At 36.3% G+C, this 23,332-nt stretch overlaps 1 protein-coding gene and 1 long non-coding RNA gene across 5 annotated transcripts in view; both read right to left on the minus strand.

Moving 5' to 3' along the window:
• The window catches only part of LOC123865147 (focal adhesion kinase 1), a 176,093-nt gene that overhangs the window by 103,990 nt on the left and 48,771 nt on the right, over positions 1-23,332 (minus strand). The window lies entirely within an intron of this gene.
• LOC123865183 lies at positions 3,380-22,869 on the minus strand. Its single transcript, XR_006795931.1, has 3 exons — positions 22,858-22,869; positions 20,607-20,610; positions 3,380-3,446 (listed from the first exon to the last, which is right to left on the minus strand). It is a non-coding gene; the product is annotated as an uncharacterized LOC123865183 (long non-coding RNA).

The raw sequence follows: 23,332 nt of genomic DNA on the forward strand, positions 1-23,332 counted from the left end.
AGATAAACACTGAAATATTGAAATGTTAAAGCGCTGCGAATGTAGGACATAATATTTTCATGGAAAATTTTCCTTGAAAACATTTTGTCGGTGGAATTTTCAATATGACGAGAGTTTGGCAAATATTGTAATAGTTTTAGCATAGTTGATATACCTTACGTTTGTTTGTGACTTTATATATGTAGGTATGACTTCTCTAATTCCGTACGATGAAAAAAACAACATATCGTCACAAGCAACATTAAGCTTATTTGGCTAAAATTCGCTAAAACTAGAAAAAAACAGGGGATCACAAGAAAATGAACGTAATGGACTACCGTAAAGAAACGCCTACTTCTTTCGGCGAACATCGTGAAAAAGTGATGTAGGTACGAAAGAACAGAAAAACTATATTTGATGGCGAGAACATTAAGGAAAAAACTTATTACAAAAGACTTTTTACCGGATACTACGTTTGAAGACAAGTGTAACAGACATTTATCAACAAAAAGATCCGAAACGATCGCCCCAGGCCAGAGCCGTTTTTCATTAATGCCAGTATAAGCAAAATGAGAAAAACTTTATCGAGACCTGTGGGAGACACTTCCCCCCATCGATTTATATGGAAGGGGTGACTCAATCTACATAGATGGTAAAATATTCAAATTGTCTGCCGTTAAATACTTAGCGATGTCATCAACACACATCCAAGCTTCCATTTGCGGAATGCAGCCTTAATTCGATCTTCCATACCGCTGTTTAGATTTGCAGAGTTTCAATTATTGCTGAGAAATTTGTACAGCTGAGGAGTTTTCAGGGCTTAAGGGCTTTTCCATTCGTTCTATTATATGGAATACAATTAAATTGCTGACTATAGGTGCTACAGATTAAATATTTTACAAAAGTTAAGAAAACAGATTTTCTATGGAAGTACGTCTATAAGCAGATTTTTTCTGACGCCTCTGATGTCAGATGCAGGTTAAAATCTAAGGGTTTATTTAGGGAATACACCTCTTTAGTGGTTTAGTTTAAGTCAACGAAACACTCCATGCCTTATTAACAGGAATGTCTTTTAAACGCGCTCAAGCATGCCTACAAAATTTCATTGAGTCTGCTTACATAATATTCAAATCAGAATCAAACTTAATGTGTATGGGGTGCGCTTGAAGAGAACTCGTCTTTCATATATATTTGAGTAACCTCGAATTGAGATAATGAGGCTGACCAAAATACGATTGTCGTCTGAATTAGCTTTCGAGTTACACGTACCTCTTCGTACGATACCGGAACTTTTGATGCTAAGCATTGATCTAAAGATATCCGGCGTTGAAACAATGCTATAGAGGTACAAGTAGTTTTTCATTATTTCTAGGATAAATAGGATAAAAAACCTGCAGGACCTGTCGGGGGCACCCACCCCTCTTTTAGGTACCTTTCATGAAAGGGGTAGCCCAGTCCAAGACATTTAGTACGAGTTTGTACATCTCGACAACGATGATAGATTTCGAGTCTCATAACACTATAACGTCAGCGTAAAATTGTCCTACAACCGTTAGTTCAAAGCCACCATACAGTATCATTTTTCCTTCATAAAATCTTTCCCTTATCAAGGGGCATTAGCTGTAGATGCACGTATGAGTGCCAACCTTAACAACCTCAAAAACAAAGCACTTTGGGTGCGCTTAACTTTGATTTTACGTTATAAAGTTTAGATAATCGCAATCTGTTAACGTTGTCGTGAGGTGCAAAGTCGTACTAAGCTGATAGACACTGAAATATTTAAATAGTCTGGCTTTAAACACTTCGTAATGCCTTACCCATACGGAAGCTTTTATTTCCGGAATGCAGCGGCGAAATTTAATTCAATCTTCCGTATTTTCTATTTGCATTTCTGTGTGCGAGATAAAGATTTAATGTTGAATTTTTTATTCAACCGCTGTCTCTTTCCGTTGATAGGATTCTACGTCTCTACGTGTTACGAAAAAGTAAAGAAAATATCGCTTCAATTTCCATATTATGCGCGCAAACGAATTTGAGTGTACTTTACACGTGAGCACACGTAAACTAAAGAATCTACAATCTATTCCTACTAGTTACTATAGATAGAACAGAGAGAGAGAGATACAGAACTTATGACATCCGATGATAATGATGATAGAAGTTGATTTCAAAAACGTTATAGATGAATTTACGAACTTCCAAGTTGATGAATTGATGATGTAATAGTAAACGCTTGCGGGTGCTTAGTAAGCTCTCCGAAAATTTAATAAAGCTATATGAAATCAAGAAAAAGCTGCCGAGTTTCCCGAAGTCGTCGCAATAAAAATGACCTTTTATTAATATAGTCATATCGCATGATGAGATATGAAGTGCATGTGTTCTGCAAAGAAATCTGGAGGAAGTAAGGCGCCATAATTTATTTTAAAAACCACATGCGATATCATAAAAGTCATTTTTGTAGCTTTATTAAGTCCGGTCACATAACGCAACAAAACGTAATAAAAAACTAGTTATTTGCCCGCGATTTTGGCTGTGTGGTTTTAAATACTTCCCTACCTTTAATCACGTAGATAAAATGCCGGTATTTAATAAAAATGAAAGTTAGGCATTCGAAAATTTAATAACACAACATCCTATAAAAAGTTACTCAGAATTTCACGAAAACAGGGCAGTAAAAATAACCTTTTACCGTAACCTTGTCGCATTTCGTCATGAAATATGAAGAAAATGTGTTCTTCGCTAAGAATCTCGGAGATTTGAGACTTCGTAATTTACTTTACGGGTTAAAAGGATATGAGACATTTTTGAAACGCTTGGAGACGTTTAATTTACAGAGCTCATTTTTACTTGGTTTGTACGAGAACATTAATTTAATGAGGAAATTGATTAATGAGATCCATTTGTTTTGAGCGGTAAAAATGTTCCGTCCATAGTCTCATGATCTTTACAAAGCTCATTGACATGATTGGATGGACATCAGGTAATCGGGCTAATGATGCGGTATGGCTAAAATAAGCGTCCAAGCGCGCTTGATAGTATGATGATTGGTGATCGTGGTCGGCAAAAAGGTGTGGGTTGTGGACCCACCCCAAGGGCCGGCGCACATATGGCGGAGCGCAGCGCAGAGCATACCCGCGAAGTTTTCTAATCGCATGACACATTACGCCCAGAGAATGCGCGAGCACGCGCGGTACTGCGCGCGGATGCGCGAGTATCCACACGGATACACAATAGATTTTAGATATTATTTCAATGAGGACAATGTCGATAATATTTTGACTGTGAAAAATGTTCTGCGCTGCGCTCCGCCATATTATGTGCGCCGGCCCTAAGGCTCTTTACGCACTACATCCGATCGATCCGAATCAGAGAATAGTGCGCTTGTCTCTCAGACAAATAATATTACGGCTACTTCGGATCGAGGTTTCTCGGATTCGGATCGGATGCAATGCGAAAAGAGTCTCATTCTACGCTAACTGAGGTTTTTATATTTTTTATTAGTTTGTTAACTTGTTCTTCAATCCCGTCGCAACGTAGGAACGAATTGAACGTGATAACATAGATTACCTAGTCTACTTTTTTTATTACAGAAAAACAAAGAATACCCTCGGGATTTTTAAAACGTAGATCCGTGCAACGATGTCGCGGGCATCAGCTAGTATGATAAAATTATAATAATTATTTTTAATTCAAATGAATTTGATTTTACCTTGATATATCATATTATTACAGCGAGCGTAACACAACTTGATACATTATGCTTCGGTGTATTAGTTTCGGAAGCTAAAATTTAATCTTATTTAAATCATCCGACATGTTGAATAAGTTGAAATAAAATGACGCCAAAAAAAACATAGTCTTTTCGACTCTCGTTTGTTGTTCAGCAGGTACCTTAAAATGTTTTCAGAAATCAGACCTATGTATTGGTAACAATTGTTTCCAGTTTCTATAGCAGTTGTATTAAATTACAGCTATAATAGTTTCTTAATAAATGGCTGTAGCAAAAGGATAGACGAATATTACGAAAGTATATTAGGGTTTCTTACTTTACTATACACTGTAGTCGCAAAAGGAAATATAGTCCGATGTGAACACAAGGCATAATGACTACGCCTAAGAACAATAACAACTACGCAGTGTACAAAAGTAAGAACAGATCTCAGCGGGGCTTATGTATTTTATCGTTAGTCTATGACCTGTGCAGACAACCATGTTGCAACTTCAGATTAGACTATTTGATTTGCGATCACTGTATGAAAGCTCTCAAGGTGACACAATTTTACAATTTCAACCATTTACCGAACCCACCCATTTTTTTTTTTTTTTTTTTTAAGACCTGTAGGTACTAACTATTACACCAGGAAGGTCGTCAAAACATAATCGTGTCGTAACCGTAAGCTATAAAGAGCATATCTGTGTTGCAATAACAGGTGTTAGATGTCAATTAGTGTTTGATACGGCTGGTCGGTTTGCGATCAATGAGCCGATAAGATTAGCTGTTATATTGATATTGTGCACTCATTTATTACAATTAGCTGTGAAAAGGTGTTTATGCTGTATTAATTAAATATGGTGTAAACTAGCCTATTGCCTAGAGATTTCAGCTTTTGGGATGTCAGGAGTTCGATCCTGGCACGCACCTCAACATTTATACCTACCATATTACCAGTTATACCTACGGGTATAACCTAACCCGTAGGTATAACTGGTAATGTGTGGGACAGCTTTCAAAAATAAAAGATTTTCATTATTTATTTTCTTTTAATTAAATATCACTTGATTTAACGGTAAAAGGTATAATTCTAGAAAGCTAAATTCTTCCTATGTGGCATAAGCTATAATCTATTTCCAAGCACCTGTGCAAAGCCGGGGCGGGTCGTTAGTGTGTTATAAAGTCAGTCAAATATTCATGTGATGCATAACAAACGCACATAAGAGCAGACGTATAAATAAAGCCTCTAAAAGTGAGTTTTATTCTTTTTATGGGTCACGTTACGAGCGACCTTGCAGACCTTCTGGGAACGGATCCCCAAAAAGTTCAGCCGACAAAAGTCTGCAATATTAACAAGGATACGCTTAACTATGCAAATCATAAGGGCGAATAGGTCAAACAAAAATCTTTAATAATAACATGATTTTACCCGACTACGGCGAAGCCAAAAGGACGGATTTAATTGTGATTCTAACGGATTGTCATTCTAACAGTCTGTGTATGTATATACCTATATAATATATGTATGTACCTATGTATGTATGTTTGTATCCAGATTCTGTGTGTTCCACGGTACTTAGCGACTAAACTACTGGGCCGAATTTGATGAATGAGATGTCACATCATTCGTGGTAAAGGTCCGGGTAACATAGGCTATATTTTATACGAAAAAAATTGAGCTAACGGTAATTACATCAGAAAAGTAGGGGTCTCCAAAATGTTTTTTTTTGGCTATTTTACCTATCGAGTGGGATGTCAAATGACAGAGGAGAAAATTCTGAGTTTATGAATGTACATGTATTACAACATTAAAATATACCAAGCGACAGAAAAACAATGTTATGTACTATAATATTTCAATGTTTATTAAGACGATCGTAGTCGGGTTTTAGTTTTCAACTTTATCTTGTTATAACGTATTTGTAACGTTGTTATTTATAAAATACCAACAAACGAGTAGGCAGCTCACTGTCAATCGCGGCTGACCTTACCTTAGCTTACGTTAGTGTGAATGCGCGCTTATATTCATCTAGCCTCTCTGCACAAAATGAGTGTAAACTGTAAACTCACCACAATATTTGATGTAATTTCCGCCTTATCGAATTTCATACGTATGTTAATGTTAATACTGTCAAAATGAAAGGAATTAACACCTCATCAATTTATTTCAGCTCAGTGATTGTCAATTTAATTACTACTTCCAACTTGATCTAATAATAATATTATTATGTTTGTCTATAAGTTAGAACCATCTAAGAAGATATTTTGATATTAATGCTGTGAAAACGTTAAGCTACGATTTCTATGTAATATTAGGCACTATTCGTATCATTTCGAACAAAAAAAATTGCAAAGTGCAACTCGTTTTAGCTCACAACTTGATGTCACGTGGCATATTGTTTTAAAAAAAAACCAACTTTGACATATTCATAGAACACGCTTTTTGTTTGAAATAGCCCTTTTCTGTAGGTTTTTTTCAATGCATTAAAATTAAAAATAATCAATTTTTTCATTAAAGTTATTTTCGACAATTTTGAAAATTAAAGCTACGAGGGTTTCAGACATGTCATGATCTGAGAAGATATCCACAACAAACTCATTATAAGAACTATTTTCAACAACACTTTAATTTGAAACTCTTCCTATTGAGATAGGTATAAAAGTCCCCAAAGGCTAAAGTCTAGAGCACACAATATCAATTCATCCTCATGTTCCAACTCGGTCTACTACGCTCTGGAGCCTCAGACAAAGTTTGCACGATTGTTTGTTTCGGCCGTGTATTCATTGACTTACAGGCTTCATTAAACTAAATGATCGATAGATAGTTAACTGACGATTCCTGAACAACTTTTACGTCCTGAACGACTTTTTAAAGTGATATCTTCCATAAAAATCCCCCCCCCCCCCCCCCCCCCCCCCGACCAAAAAAGAGGGGTGTTATAAGTTTGACGTGTGTATCTGTGTATCTGTCTGTGGCATCGTAGCTCCTAAACTAATGAACCGATTTTAATTTAGTTTTTTTTGTTTGAAAGGTGGCTTGATCGAGAGTGTTCTTAGCTATAATCCAAGAAAATCGGTTCAGCCGTTTGAAAGTTATCAGCTCTTTTCTAGTTATTACTGTAACCTTCACTTGTCGGGGGTGATATAAATTTTTAATTCACACTTGTTTCTAATGATTTTGATATACAAATACACAGATAACGAGGTATAGAGGACAGGAATCTTTCGAAAATTAGATTAGGTATTCTTCTTTATTGGTCAAGTAGCTATGGAGTATAAAAATATTTAGCAAATAACACCATATTTGAGCTAGAAACTAAGAAACGATTTTTCGCTGTCGATAAGTCGCATCTTATAAAATTTTTTGATCGAAAGAGCTGTTAATACTGGAAGTGGTTGTTGATTGTATTCGTGCATTACATTGACCATAAACCCAAGCACCAACGCCTATAACTACAAAAGCGTGACTATTGATAGAGTACAAAGAACTAATTCCAACAATTTAGCTGCCAGGGAAAGGTGATGTTGCTCAGACATGAAGTGTTGCGTGAGGTACGACAATCACTCGTTTATTCCCAACTGCGTATAGTTCAGATCAACTCAGACATACGACAAGGCATCTGCCTACAACTTTCGTTTAAAAGATATGGAAAATAATAATTTACAAGGAGAAAAGGATATTAAAGCTATCATGGAAATAGCTTAAACAAAACGTAGATTTTTTTAATACTATTAGGCTAACATGCCTGACACCGATTTATCAATTTAAAATAATTACAGCAAGAAAGGTCCAAGGAAACTGAAGACCTGATAGACAAGAAATGCACTTTCTAGCTGAAGAAACTCCATGTAGTATCCCAACAGATCATTATTACTTGGCGAAACAAAAGAGTAGAAGATGTCTCATATTGTAGAAAATTTAAATAGTACTATGATTCGAAAGGATATAATATTTTTCCGATGTCTTAAGACAATCTTGAGGAGAGTATGCATCAACCAAAATTCACTGACACTTGTTAACTCAACTTCCCCTCGATTTCCCGTAAAGAGCGATCTGGAGATAACGCCCAACGTTTTATTATCTTGGATAGCGGGGCAACATTAATTGCTCTGATTAGAAACACGATTACACTCTCTAATGTCAAGAACCGTTTGGATTAAATTGAATAATAAAAACTATTGTAGTACAATTATTGTTGTTGCGTGCTCTTAACATTTTTAGGGTTCCGTACCTCAAAAGGAAAAACGGAACCCTTATAGGATCACTTTGTTGTCTGTCTGTCTGTCTATCTGTCAAGAAACCTATAGGGTACTTCCCGTTGTCCTAGAATCATGAAATTTGGCAGGTAGGTAGGTCGTATAGCACAGATACAGGAATAAATCTGAAAACCGCGAATTAGTGGTCACATCATTAAAAAAATATTAAAATATGTTTTACGAGTGTCCCTAATCTCCACCAATGTATCGGCATCAGTGGGGTGATTTGCGAACTTAGTGTCTAGCACAAAATGATAGCCACCGAGCTCATTTGACATTGGTTGGTTCTACACAGCTGCGTCACTGAGTGATATGGAAATATTTTTTCGTAGAAAACCTTCAATGGATTAAAAATAAATTTCAAATGAGCTGGATGGCAATTATTCAGTGTTAGACACTGCGTTAGCGTATCACCCCGCCTAGGAACAATATAATGGGATGAATTGTTAGCGGAGCAAGTAATTTCATTATTTAAGGGTTAGTTGTGGCGTTAAACTCATAACATTCTTTTTGCGTCTAAGCTAAGGCTAAAATTTTCTTAATAAAACAAGTTGTGTAACTAAAGCGGTTCACGTTAATTGAAAGTGATGAGAAAAACTGTAGCGCTAAACAAAATTCATTTCAACTCTACCAGTTCTTATAGCCAGCAGAAAAATGCTTGTTCAAAAGACAATAAGTGTGTGATTTAAAGTCTAATTTACGAACCTTATGGTTATTGCATTAAGCTCATCACCATCATCAATCTAAATACCTATTAAATAGAGAGCTGTAATGTTAAAGTGTGCCAGGTTCTATTCCCAGCTGGGGTAATTCATCATACCCAAATTATCAAAAAACGTTCACATATGGACATAGATTTCTTGTAGGGTATTGCGCAGCATAAATCCAGCGGCTCTCTGCGACTCGTTTGATGCCGTCTGTCAACCTACTGAGGGTTTTTCTGTGCGAGGTCGCCATTGTGTCAAGGTTGTCGCCAAGGTGCTACACCTTGGGACCCTAACATATATCGATACTAGCTGATGCCCGCGACTTTGTTCGCATGGATTTAGGTTTTTAAAAATCCCGTGGGAACTCTTTGATTTTCCGGGATAAAACGTAGCCCATGTGCTAATCCAGGGTATAATCTATCTCCATTCTAAATTTCAGCCCAATCCGTTAAGTAGTTTTTGCGTGAAGGAGTAACAAACATACACACACATACACACAAACTTTTGCCTTTATAATATCAGTGTGGTGTACTATTTACTGATAGGTACTACCTACTGACTGTAGTTTGAATTTACTTAAAGCTTGTTTCTAGGCTAATTTGAATGCGCAAAGTACTTGGTAATTTTAAGGCAACTAACCGTTAGATACCTTGAACCGCTAAATACTTAAAAATTGAAATACCTTACTAATCCTTAAGGTCAAGAGTCAAGACAGTATCCAAAGTTCGACATACTCTGCTACAGCGTGCGGGCAATTCAAAGCTCCTAATGGATAAAACTAAAAAGAAAAACATAGTAGAGCCTCATAAAACTTGCTCCGGAAACTGAATGCATTCGAATAAGTTTCTAACTTTATTAAATCGAGCTTTTCGAGCTTTAAATTTAAATCACTTGACTGTAGTGTTTAATCCAATTTCAGTCGAAACATACGTTGCAACTCGCGTGAAATTGTATTTCGTGCAAACATACTGCACACGTTGAGGGTAGTTAGACTTTAGTTGTGATGAGTCTAGAATCTAGACTTTCCTGAGTTTCGCAATTTCCTTGCGCATCTTGAAGAGTTCATCAAGGTGACACAAGCCGGTGCTTTTGTCATACAAACGTAGGAGGGTGATTACTACGTTATTTTATATTGTATTTGGGTAATAGTAACCAACATAACCAGGCACACCGAAACTTCAATTTAAGTATCAAACAGAACATAGCACTTCGTTTTCCTACCCAATATGGCTTGGATAATAAGTAGGCCCTGATAAGGCGCTACGAACGAAAACATCCCTTTTTATCAGCGGTTAAAACAGCGTAAGGCACTAAAGTATGGAGAGAGAAAGAATTATGGAACATTTTTACAGTTACGAGGTCGTGACCCGTGAACTTAAGGGTGCTCCTACACAATTTCGTCCCGGCAATATTCGACAGACAGGTGAGACAGGCAAGTGTAAATGCAATACATCAAAAGTAGACATCTGCTCCAATGAGAATGATCTACTTCAACGACGAACTCCTTATTTTGTTTAAAAGCTCGTTTTTATTGGACTAGATTATAACGGTATAATTGATCGGGAATGACAAAGGAGTAAGGACGGAGGAATATAATACCTATTATATTTGTTTCTCATTTGACACGTGTCAATAATTGAAAAATCATTAAAATCTGTATGCCCGTTTCGCCAAGAGCCGTGATTTATGGAAATTTTAAAATTACTATCTTATAAATCCAGACAAAACAGAAGACGCCAATGCCCTCTATAATGTCAATCGGGAATATGTGTGAACAGATATATTGCCTCGATTGAATATCAAAATGTGCCGGTCCGGATATGTGTGGCGGGACCCTAATGTTGTTTGTGGCGCAAATTGAAAGAGAGCGGCCTGAAACGAAATTAATGTCACCGTAATAGGCTTTGCGGATAATGCTACGTTTGCGGAAGCGGCACAATGACGTTATGTTGCGTGACAGTTTTATTTTAACAGCTGCCACAACAAAATCATGTTTGTAGGATTAGACTAAGAGCGCGTGAAGGCTAGAACTTCGTTATTTCATAACTGCTGAAAGTTTCTATGCGCATTATCCCCAATACAGGTAGCAACAACTACCTACTACTAGGTAAGGTAAGGTAGGTAGATACTCGTAATAAATAATATGCATAATATTATTGGTTACGAGTATCTACCTGTTATCTGTCACGATGATCCAAACTTCATAGTTGCTGATTGTTGCTACCTGTATTGGGGATAATGCGCATAGAAACTTTCAGCTTTTATAAAATAACTAAGGTTTGACCGTCACAGGCTCTCTCCCCTTTTAGATGTACTTTTGGTGCTTATTATACAAATTACAATAAGCCACTAGATACAGCCGGTGCAAGATCAAAAAAAAAGTAAGACGTAAGAATACCTACCTTACCAATACGGTTGACGAAGTGACGACGGTAGTCAAGAACAGCCGAATCATAGCCAAAAGTTATAATTATAATAATAAGCTCTGAGGCTCACGAGGAATAAACTATTATCGGTTCGGTTTTCTTTATGTGTCTTGTGTTTCGTTGTTTAACTTGATGATATAATATCCTCTATGTATGATCTGGTTCTTATTTTCAATATGAAAGATTACTTACCCTTCAAATTCCGGATCAGATAATACATATAAAGAAGTCTCCTTAGGGCGGAATGCAATTAAGTCTTTAACGACTAAGCCATCACTCTAGTCTCTAACATTGACGGCACAACTTACCTGAAAAGAAAAAGAAAAGCAATGAACATTAAATAATAATTCACTCTGCAATTTTTTTAATCTGGAAAAAGGCACAACAAAGCCATAAACAACAATTTCACTGTTTTCATAATGGTAAATCCTTTCGGCTTTGCCGTAGTCGGGTAAAAAATCGGTGAGGTGCGAGTCGGACTCGCACAGGAAGGGTTCCGTACACGAAATAACATTTTCGTTATGGCAGTCATTATGAAATATTTAGTATTTGTTGTTATAGCGGCAATCGAAATACATATTCTGTGAAAATTTCAGGTCTCTACCTATTATGGCTATATGATAAATCTTTCGTTCCCTTATCTCATAATCCGAATATAAGCATGCCACTAAGTAATTACTTAGCAAACTTGGAGTGAATTCGGCAAAATGTAGCACCAAATATAGCTAATAGCCCATCTTCGTAACTGTGGAGCAATTTATATAATTGAGGCGCCATACGAAATAGGACGTAGGTTGTAGACTAGGTACAGATAAGTAAACATGTAAGAGCTATTAGCGAAATTGATATATATGTCGGAATACTAGTCAAAAAGAAAAAAACAATAAAGGAAAAATAAAAGATTACTTATAACCCTTAACGGAGTTGCACTTAAGAGAGTGACTGAGTTTAAATATTTGGGGCACATTGTGACAGACGATATGTCTGATGTTAGAGACATTGAGAGGGAGCGTAGGGCGTTGGCGGTCCGATGCAATACTCTAGCCCGCAGGTTTGCACGGTGTAATAGGGAGGTAAAGCTTACTTTATTTAAAGCGTACTGCCAAACATTTTACACGTGCAGCCTGTGGGTGACGTATACCCATAGGGCCTACAGCGACCTACGTGTGCAGTACAACAATGGGTTCAGGGTACTGATGGGGCTGCCGCGCTGGTGCAGTGCATCACAGATGTTCGCAGAGGCTCATACAGACGACTTTTACGCAATCATGAGAAAAAGAGCTGCATCTGTGATGAGCAAAGTGCGCGGGAGCTCCAACAGTATTTTGAACACATTGGCTGCAAAGTGGGAAAACCCCTTTATGAAGCACTGGGTGTACATACATATGAACACCCAGTGGTCCCGAAGCTACATGAACTGAGCCTAATTTGACAATTAATAATAATGTAATTTAGTTTAGTTGAATTTAATTTGATTTAATTTATTTTAATTTAATTTAATTTGGTCTGATTTGATTTAATTTAATTTAATCTGGTTTGATTTAATTTAATCTGATTTAATTTGACTTGATTTGATTTAATTTAATTTAATTTAATTTAATCACTAACATAGTTCATAAGACCCTGTTACTAACACTATATGGATGAATGGAATAGTCCGAAATAAATGTTTATTATTATTATTATTATTATAACCTAAGTCTCCACTTAAACAAAGTAGTACCATAGCAATTTGTTATGTTTGTATTATTGCTAGGAACTTTTATGCTTTCCATGAACTTTATAAGATGCCACATAATATTATGAATTGGTCATACTTCTTTTGCCTTCGCAGCCCCAGGTAAATCTTGTGGTAGATCTTTGACCGGGTAATAACCTCAAATAAACCTTTTCCTCAAAATTTGTTACACGATCCGAAATCTAACGATTTTAAACGTTGATGTTAAGTATAATTAACAACATAATAAATTAATTTTGCGTTGGTACTTACTTACCAAAAGGGTTGTTTGATTTCATGATTTGTTTATATTTCCTCCACAGGTAGAGAAATTAATTAATATTTTGTGTTGATTATTGAATTAATTTCGAGTACTGAAATTAATTTATGATAACAATCAACACGAAATAGATCGTTACTGTAATTTGTTATATAAGTTTTCATCAATAGATAGAGTGATTTAAAATGAAGGTTTACACATATTAATATATTTAATATTGTTTTGTATTAATTTGTTGAAATAATAATAAGTGTCCAAGATGTCGGAAAAAATCAAACCAAGAGCTTTCTTCGAAAATCTTCTTATTCTTTGAAAAATACTTGCACCATATTAGTATTTACATTGCTCCCGTTCGAAGCCGGGCGGATTGCTAGTATACTATAAAATTATTTGTATTTAAACTGTCAACGTTTGTACTTATGAACTTGGCCTCCAGAAAACTTTGATTTCCTAGGATAGTATTGCAGATGGCAGTCACATAGTCTTGTGTTTTGAAACCAGATGACGTGATTTTCTAGATGGTTTTTTGAACGCTCACTATGTAGGGATTATAGGAAACCCAAAGCTTAGCTAAAAATGCATATCCTAGGCTGTACTTTTAATGTCCATCTGAAACAATTTCAATTCTTGTTGAACTACTACTTTCTAGTCTTTTAATGATGAATTTACGCTGAAGCCTGAGAATGCCTCAAAGGGCCACAAAGAATTGAAGTGTTTTCTATCACGAACGTGGTCGCAGGCATCCAATAACCGAAATACCCATAAAATCACGCAACAAATCACCCGTGAAACCTGTCAAATGCCCCTCGTATCGCGCCACCCCCAGTTTATTTATTCTCACCCCTTGTACTGTTAATGGACTTGATACTTTCCATAGCGATTGTTTATACGAATAATATTTCATACGAACCCCTCGTACGGCCATATTGTCGTGGTGTAAATTAATTAAGCTTGTTAGGGCAGATGTTTAATACTTACGTGTGTAAGCTGATAATTTTAGGGATTATGACTGAATTCTGTAGGTATGCCATTTTAAGTCTACACTGTAATGTAACTTCGTACTGCAGCCATAAGACAATCGCTCAATCTATCTATACATCTAAACATACTTATCCTGACTGACTGACTAATCTATCAACGAACAGCCTAAACCGCTGGAGTTAAAAACTTAACATTTTGACGGTAGGTTTCTTTTAAATAATATCATAAGCACTCACTAAGAAAGGATTTCTTTAAAAACATATCCGTAATATGATTGAACAGGGGATGAGTTTGCATGAAAGTCAGTTTTTTTTTTTTTCAAGTTATATCCACAGAAGTTGGCATTCGGTTAAAAATAAGGAAACAAGTATATCACGATTTTCGGGAAATCCACCCCTAAGGGGATTAAACTTAATATAAAAGTCCGTCATTTTTGAAAGTTACATTGAAAATCGGTATTTGGGCTTCCCGAATATTGAAGCTTATTGAACTCGATCAAAGAAAACAATTACTATTTATAAAGAGCGTTGTTAATAACTTTTTATAACGTGTGACGTAACAGTAATCATTACCCCTTGGGAAACCTCCCACGTGACCATACCATAATTGAGAAAATTAATTAGTTCAAGGGTCAGGAGCAAAACTGTATGACGCACTTATTGAATTGAAGTGTCGATTGTTATTGTTATTTGTTATGGGCCCAATAACGTGGGGTGTTTTAGTTGATTAAACCTAGAAGGAGGGGCAAAATACATTTTCTGCGAAATGTTTTTATTCAGAGATTTTTTTAGACTTTTGAGAAAGAGTCAAAGTTGAATTGGCACCTTTAAATGTCTAATTTTAAATCCAATGTATCAAAAGAGGAGTAAGTGCTAAATAAATCATAAGATTGATACTGTTACTGTTGCGCGATGAGCGAGTATGCGAGTGCGACGGGCGATTACTCGCGCCGGTCGATCGATAACCCAGCTTAGAATTAAGCTAAGCTCATTCCGAACTCTGTGCTCGAGACATACATTATAATCCCTGCGGAAACTATGCGAATATTTTGACCGCCAAGAGATCATCTTTGAGCGAGTTGTTTTTTGCTAGCAATTGTCACTAAACTAGTGGAGAAAGTTCTCGTCGGCAGTGTGCATAGTCTACGACTTACACATAGACATCAACACGATTTTATTGACACGGAATCACACGGTATGTTTCTTGAGAGACAGAAAAGTCGATAGCTAATCGCTTCCTCGTCGGCCGCGGCGTTAGGACGAGTGCATTTTTTGTTAAGAGCCCTAAACGCCGCCATCCGATGTCGATGGTAGGTATCATAGCGCGAGTAGGTAACAACCGGCTCGCTCCCCTATTATTTTATGAAAGCACAGTGGGCCGCCGCGCCGATTTAATCGACTATGACAAAATTTTCAATTTTCGAGTTTATAATAAAATATTTTTTTTTTTTTGTGATATAAACCAGGGGTAAGTATATATTATAGATAATTATCTATATTAAAATTATAAAAAGGTAAAGTGTGTAAGTTTGGTTGTAGAGAGTAATCTCTGGAACTACTGAACCGATTTTGAAATTTTTTTCACCAATAGAAAACTACATTAATCCTGAGTGACATAAGCTATTATCTAATTTAAAAAAAAATAGAGATCCTTACGAAAACTTTGATAAGCTACCCGTGCGAAGCCGGGTGGATTGCTATCACACTAATATTATAAAGGCGAAAGTTTGTATGTGTGTGTGTGTGTGTGTGTATGTTTGTTACTCCTTCACGCAAAAACTACTGGACGGATTTGGCTGAAATTTGGAATGGAGATAGATAATATCCTGGATTAGCACATAGGCTACTTTTTATCCCGGAAAATCAAAGAGTTCCCACGGGATTTCAAAAAACCTAAATACACGCGGGCGAAGTCGCGGGCATCGGCTAGTCTATGATAAAACTATAAGATTCGTAGAAAAAACTAGATGGTACCTCGTAAAATAAGTTTAATACCGTCCACACGTCATGGTATACTATGGCAGTTCTTATTAGGTTCACGTGAAGGTGATAATGTTACAAAAAATTTTATCGTAGCATGTGGTCAAACAAAGTAGACGTTCCGTCATAAATAAGATGTAATCTGCATGAAAATGCACTTCACGTAAACAAATTTAACGGTAGCACTCAACTAATACGTTTGTGAACCTACAAGAATTTTTTAAATATTTTATAACTGGTTGACGTCCGCAACTTCATCCGCGTGGATTTAGGTTTTTCAAAATCCCGTAGGAACTATTTGATTTTAAGGGTATAATCTATACATGGCTGTAGGCAGGGGGTTTGTACTCCCAACCCCTCCACCCCCTGAAATCCCAGACAACAGGAAATTGTTATTAAAATGCATAATAAATTGTTCTGCGATTTTGTGCTCGCTTCACTCGCGCTGCAATCTGTCTCTGAATAGAATCAAATTTTGGGTAAGAAGATGATCCCTGAAAGGTACTTTCGCTAATATTAATATAGATTTTTTGTAAAAATATAAAAAAGTAGGCTCGCTTCGCTCGCGCGTTTATTGCGCATTACTTGATACCCGGACCTTCACTCACATGGATTTACGTTTTTGCCAATCCAAATAACAAAAATTTCAAAATGGCCACCATGCTAATTAATAAAAATATTAAAAGTTGGTACCTAGGTAAACAGTGTTATATCGTGTACCAAGATACAGAACCCTTCGTGTGTGAGTCCGACTCGCACTTAGTTAGTTTTTTGACCGACCTCCGAAAAACACTCAAGTTAGAAAGAAAAACCCAGTCAAGTGCTAGTCAGACTAGCAAACGAAGGGCTCCGTACCATCGTAAAAGATAAAAACTTTATATACTTTTTGAGGAGGCTCAGTAGTGGGTCAGGAAAGGGGTGATCATGATGACGATGATGTATTTTTAATTTTAGCGAAGGCTTAGGGTTCCGTTGACATTCTTTGGCTGCAGAACCATAAAAATGCCAAAATTTATCTTAGTAAATAAGTAGTTTCGATCTAAATACGTTATAATTTTATCAAGTAAATTTTTATTTACTTCTCGTTTTTGCTCCAATGTGCAAAAACACGGCGAGTCGATCTAAATTTCGCGGGAAATCCTGACGGGGCGACGAGCGGCGTGCGCCTGCTCCGAGAGCCCTTGGCGGAATGAAATTCTAAGCCAGGCCGTGTCTGTATTATATCAGTGACAAAGATCCCATACGATTTTGTATGGGGAATTTTTGTGGAAATATTTAGAATGTTAGAATATTTTTCATTAAATAATGAAAGGACTCAAGTAAAAAATAAGAACGCTAATTCTACTTCATTTTCTTACATTAGTAAAAACGATTTTTGTTTCGTGTTTATTGCAGTAGGCAAATCATATTTACGGAAACTTTACAATGCATTTTGGTTGATTTTTCGTGATTTTAGCAATGTGTCACATTTTTTCTTTGGATAAATATGGTATTTTCGTCAAATCCGAAAGACTCTAAAAGAAGATCACCTTTTCAACTTACTACACTATTTTTTGTTTCTCAAAACGTTGCTGTTTAATACATTAAATAAGGATAATTCGTGAGCATGTTTAGTGTATAGGACCGTTAACGGGGTCAAATCTTAAGATTCCCAAGGTCCTTGGAAAGACGTCAGGTTTTGTAGGATTTTCACCTTATAAAATCCCTTCGGTGGTTATCTCAGCGCATATTTGGGGTCTTCGAGATCTCTTAATCGATCCTAATGGTGTTGCCATTTCATGCAAAGAAATACAATATGTTTCCCGTTTTGTGAGTACTGGTATGGAATGAAACTCTGTATCGACGTCTATATGCTTTCGATATTATATGACGCTCACAATAAGCAAGCGCGTTTCATAGATTACATCATCACTTCCCGGCAGGAAATTAAATTTGCGCCTTTATCCAATAAAGTCGTGTGCGTCGATAACACCGAAACTCTTTTGCATAAGTTTATTTATTCGACAACATAATAAAGTATTAATCTATGATTAATCTAAGCCTTAATTCGCACGAGCGTTAAAAAAGCGTTGCGTTAAGACCTGGCGTTGCGCTGACAATACAAAATTTGACGCGTTAAAAAAGCGTTGACGTGTGAACAGTGACAGACTTGGGAATGCATTTATTGTATTTGAACGCTTTTTGAACTGACGTTAAAAAAGCTCTCGTGCGAATGAGGCCTTAGCGGATAATAAAACCTACAGTAGCTAATAAGACTACCTAGCCGTAAACTAAAAGATGTTTAAAAATACTATCTATGTACCACTACCGTACTCTCGTTCTCCAATGATTTTCATTTTTGATTGGTCAAACCTCTGAATAACCATAAAACCAAAGGAATAAGAAATCTTGAGGGACCCACAAAAACCCGAGTGTTTTTATTAAATCTTGTTAACTATTAGTTATTGGTTCATGAAATACAGCCCGCTGACAGACGGATGGACGGCCAGCGGAGGCTTAGTAATAGGTATCTTTAGCATCCTTCAGCCTACCCTAAAAATGATAAAAAATGTGAAGTAGAAGAAAATTCAATTTTCTATACAAAATACGACTAGGGAACGTTAAACAAGTTAAAAAAGCTATTACGAAATCGTTCGTTTTTCTAATGCACACAACTCTTCACAAAGGAGTCAATTACGTCCCACCCCTTACTTTTTGAATGCCACATCAAAGTATTTTTTGACGGCTGCTAGCTCGCTACACCCGGGGACACCCCATAAATTGTACCGAACTAGAACATTAGCGACTAAGGCACTGTAATGTGATATTTTATGGGATAAAATGAAAGTACTCCAATAATAATAATTAATGAACGAGAATTCTTCTTATATACCCTACAATAAAGAAAGTTTATTTTGTTACAAGTATAAATTAAAAATTTATAACACCCCCATTAAGTGAAGGTTACAGTAATAACTAGAGAATAGCTGATAACTTTCAAACGGCTGAACCGATATTCTTGGATTATAGCTAAGAACACTCTCGAACAAGCCACCTTTCAAACAAAAAAAAACTAAATTAAAATCGGTTCATTAGTTAACACGTCAAACTTATAACACCCCTCTTTTTGGGTCACGTCGCAACAGAGCAACGAATTGACGTGATTTTTTGCTTGGGTATCGTTAAAGACTTGAAGAGTGACATATTCGCTAGATATATATATAGAGTTCGCCCCCCCCCCCCCCCCCCCCCCCCCACTGCCATTTCAACTTGTCGCGTACGTGTCCATGCAAAATATCAACTACCTACGTAGGTAGCGGGCTCTATAATCTAAATATCTAAACATCATAGACACATGCTACGCTTTAGCTGGTTACCTAAGTATGTATTATGTAAACCGCTTTAGTTTTGCCAATGATTTTCATTATTTCCTTCTACACTTAACGAACAACACTGTTATTTTTCCAGCGTTGTTTCCCCGCAAGCCCCCAGGGTAGATCGTATCTATCGATTATTCTCATAAATACACCCCGGCCCGGAACATTAGCGTCCCGCGGTGCTAAGTATACAATGTTATATAGAGAAAGGAAAAATATAAGGTAGGTATTTTCTTTTATAATTAAACTAGCTAACCCTCACTCTCGCCGGGTTTCACTTAGGTATATGTGGAATTTCTGAAATCCACTCTACGGTTGAAATCTATAGAGCGCACTTTGACTTTGCTTAGACTTAAGTTCGGTTAAAGACAGATTTATGCCAACGGTATAACGCTGCCTCGCTGTTAAGTGTCCACACATAGTCCATACATCATGTGTTCACGCATTTTACAAGATATGATGGAATAAATAAATTCATTTACATGAATCCTGAAATCATTACTCATTTTTTTTGGACAGTCGTGTAAAAATCACGTTGATTCGTCGCTCCATTGCGGAAAGATTGAAGGACAAACCAACGACGATATTTTCATTCATAACACAAATTATAAATGAAAATATCCGTAGGGAAAATACTATACATATAATAATATTACGTCACTTGTACTGTAGCTATACAAGTACAATAAAATGTAGAGGAGTGACGTAAATTTGAGAGTACGGCAAAGAAATTACAGGGAAGCTCTATCAAAATGTTTGCGCGCAGCGAGCTCGGGTAAAGACCTTTTATTATGTTACCTTGGACCGTTCTCGAAAGTATAAAATTTTGATGTTTCTCAAGAGAATGTGACGGAATTCTCAGAGCAATTTTTCTTGGATCAATATTACACTTAAAAGAAAAAGCTAAAATGATGGACTTTTTGAAGAAACATAAACTAAAAATTAATTTGTGTAACGTTAAACATGGTTGGATCAAGTCGATGAAATTGTTCAAAATTCAGTTATTTATTAGGTGTACAAATAATGATGATGATTATACAAATTAAAATGCCCTGTCCTGTGACAGACTATTTCATGCTTGTAGGAGTTGTATGAGTATGGTAGTTGGTGCTGAAAAGTCTTAGGTCAACCGCACTTTGGATGCGTTTTCATACGAATTTGACTCGTTTCGTACGGGCTTGTAGTGTGTGTTTGCACGAGCCAAATTCGCACCCTTCTTAGGGAAAGTCATCCAAAAGTAGATGGCTAGTTTGGCATGATGAGGAAAGTTATTTTGACTCAAACGCGTACGTCCGACAATTTACGTAACAGACTCAGAATTCTCACACGAACACAAAACTTGTTGTCTCGTCAAGTCAACCATCATGGACCTATAAATACTCTACATAGAAAGAGAAGATAATGATGGGAAGTTGCTAGATGAACAAAAGCTGAGGATTAGAGTGACTCTCATTAGGCAAAGTCATCCAATAGTGGATGTCCACATGATGAGATTGACATGATGAGGAAAGTTATTTTGGATTCAAGAGCAGTACGTACGTCCGACAAGTTACGTAACAGTCTCAGAATACTCAAACAAAAGCAAAACTCAAGTCTACTCGTCAAGTCAACTGTACACATGTTACTACTTCAACTGACGAATGTTTACATCATGTTTAGATCCAAAGAATAACAAATTAGTGAGCGCGTTAGAAAACACTTAACTCCCCTTTTGTGTGCTATATTTGAAACTGTGTAATGAAAACATCCTACCCCTTCTTGCTGCTGGTTTATAAAAAGCACAAAATGTGCTTATATGCGCATCTCTTTTGTTGAACTTGAACCATTTCAAAAGTGATATAGACCGATAGATTTCTTGACTTGCATTTCGTAGTAAGCAGCACCTAAATGGAAAAAAATAAATTATTTTTCTAAAGAAAGAATAAAATAACGAAACTTAGTAAAATACTGAAATATGAAAATAAAAATCAAAAATTTTTTTTTGTAAAAGCTATTAGGTACTATAGGTAAATCATGTATAAAAAATATGTAAATCAAAAATAAGTTAATTGCCATAACATAACTTCAAATATTTACTGACCGTTTAAAATACTGTTTTATGATCTTAGCGTAAGAATTAAGATATAAAATCAAAAAATTAAGATCATGGTGTAGACTGTAGACAGTAGTACAAATAATATTGTAAAAATTATAAAAGTGGTAATTTTTTTTTTGGATATATTAAAACTATGTATTATTATACTCTATAGAGTATCAATAAGAAGTATAATCGCTCTATTTCTAGTACCTACACTCATCTATAAAAGCAATCTAAGTTTAGATCTACAATAAAGAGAGCGAGTAACGTTTGGGGACAGAGAAGAGGGTTGAGTACTAATGCCTTTGTTCTGTCCGTTTTCATCAAACTTGCAGGACATTTGGCAGTGCTCGTTCGCTAATTCACCCTCATATTTACTTCATATCTTAATTTAGCTGAGTTCATAGTTTTAGATTTTTAGAGAACAGAATCTGACAAAGCTCACGAAAGCAACAAAGCTTTTAAAAAACCGGCCAAGTGCGAGTCAGACTCGCGCACCGAGGGTTCCGTGCTCGGGTATTTTTTCCAACATTTTTCACGATAAATCAAAAACTATTTTACATAAAAGTAAATAAAAATCTGTTTTAGAATGCACAGGTAAAGCCCTTTCATATGATACTCCACTTGGTATAGTTATCTTACTTAGAAAATATAATACCTACCTACCTGCCAAATTTCATGATTCTAGGTCAACGGGAAGTACCCTATAGTTTTCTTGACAGACACGACGGACGAAAGGACAGACAGACAGACAGACAGACAACAAAGTGATCCTATAGGGGTTCCGTTTTTCCTTTTGAGGTACGGACCCCTGACAAACGATCAAAAGTGCGTCAGACTCGCACACGAATGGTTCCGTACTATCGTATAAGTTTATGTACTGTTAAATTTAATTTACATGGCTGTCATTTTGAATATTTTTTATTAGTTCTTATAACGGCAATAGAAATGCAATCTGTTAAAATTTTAACTCTTTGGATTACTGCATAAAAGTTTATTTTTTACTATTTTAGTACGGATCCATAAATAAATGAAACGACTTACAGAGTAGCTTTTCTCATAATGAACCCCAAGTTTCACTTTGAGGATGGTATGTGGGTAGTAAGTAATAGGTCGTATTATATAGGTTCGAATATAACGCAGACATATTATTATAATACGCGGGCGGAATCCCAGGCTATCTGTTCGTGGTAAGTATCCCTCAAATTGGATGCGGGCATTTCGGCCAAATTGGATTTCGTCAAGGTTCACGCGAGATCAAGTTCAAGAAATTAAGGTAAATCGACCTTGTTGTGACTGACGTTTCATCTGACGGCTACTTTTATGGTGGTTAACGATAATTACAGGTTGTTTTGATTAAACTGTCTTGTTAACCGCTTGTCATACTTTAAGTTTTGAAGATGTGAAGGCGATGTGTGAAGGATCCTAAAATCAATGCCTTCAGTCAAAACTTTACAAAAGAGGCAAAATACATAACTTTTTAGAGGTTTATAGGTAGCTACTAGGTTGATACTTAATCATTCTGTTAACAATTTTATGGTTTACTATGAGGTAAAGTCAGATAGCTTGATCAGAGACTGAAAACCTTCTATTGTTAAAACATAACAAAGCTCCTTGAATAGATTGTGACAGCAAATTGCATCAAATTACACAATTTTACCTGGAACGTTATCCTGTTACTCAGTTAAAGTCAGTGTTAGTTAATGCCTTGACTACAAACTATTCAGAAGTTTAACTGTTTCTGACACGCGACGCTACCAAAGCGAGTACCAGAATGGAGTTTAATTCTTCAATCAACAGAATTAAGGTGACGAGTTTAATAGGTAGGTAGGTACTTCTGTAACTTACGAGATTCGGGGTC

The sequence above is a fragment of the Maniola jurtina genome, chromosome 5 (assembly GCF_905333055.1).
Source record: "Maniola jurtina chromosome 5, ilManJurt1.1, whole genome shotgun sequence".
Taxonomy (NCBI): Eukaryota; Metazoa; Arthropoda; class Insecta; order Lepidoptera; family Nymphalidae; genus Maniola; species Maniola jurtina.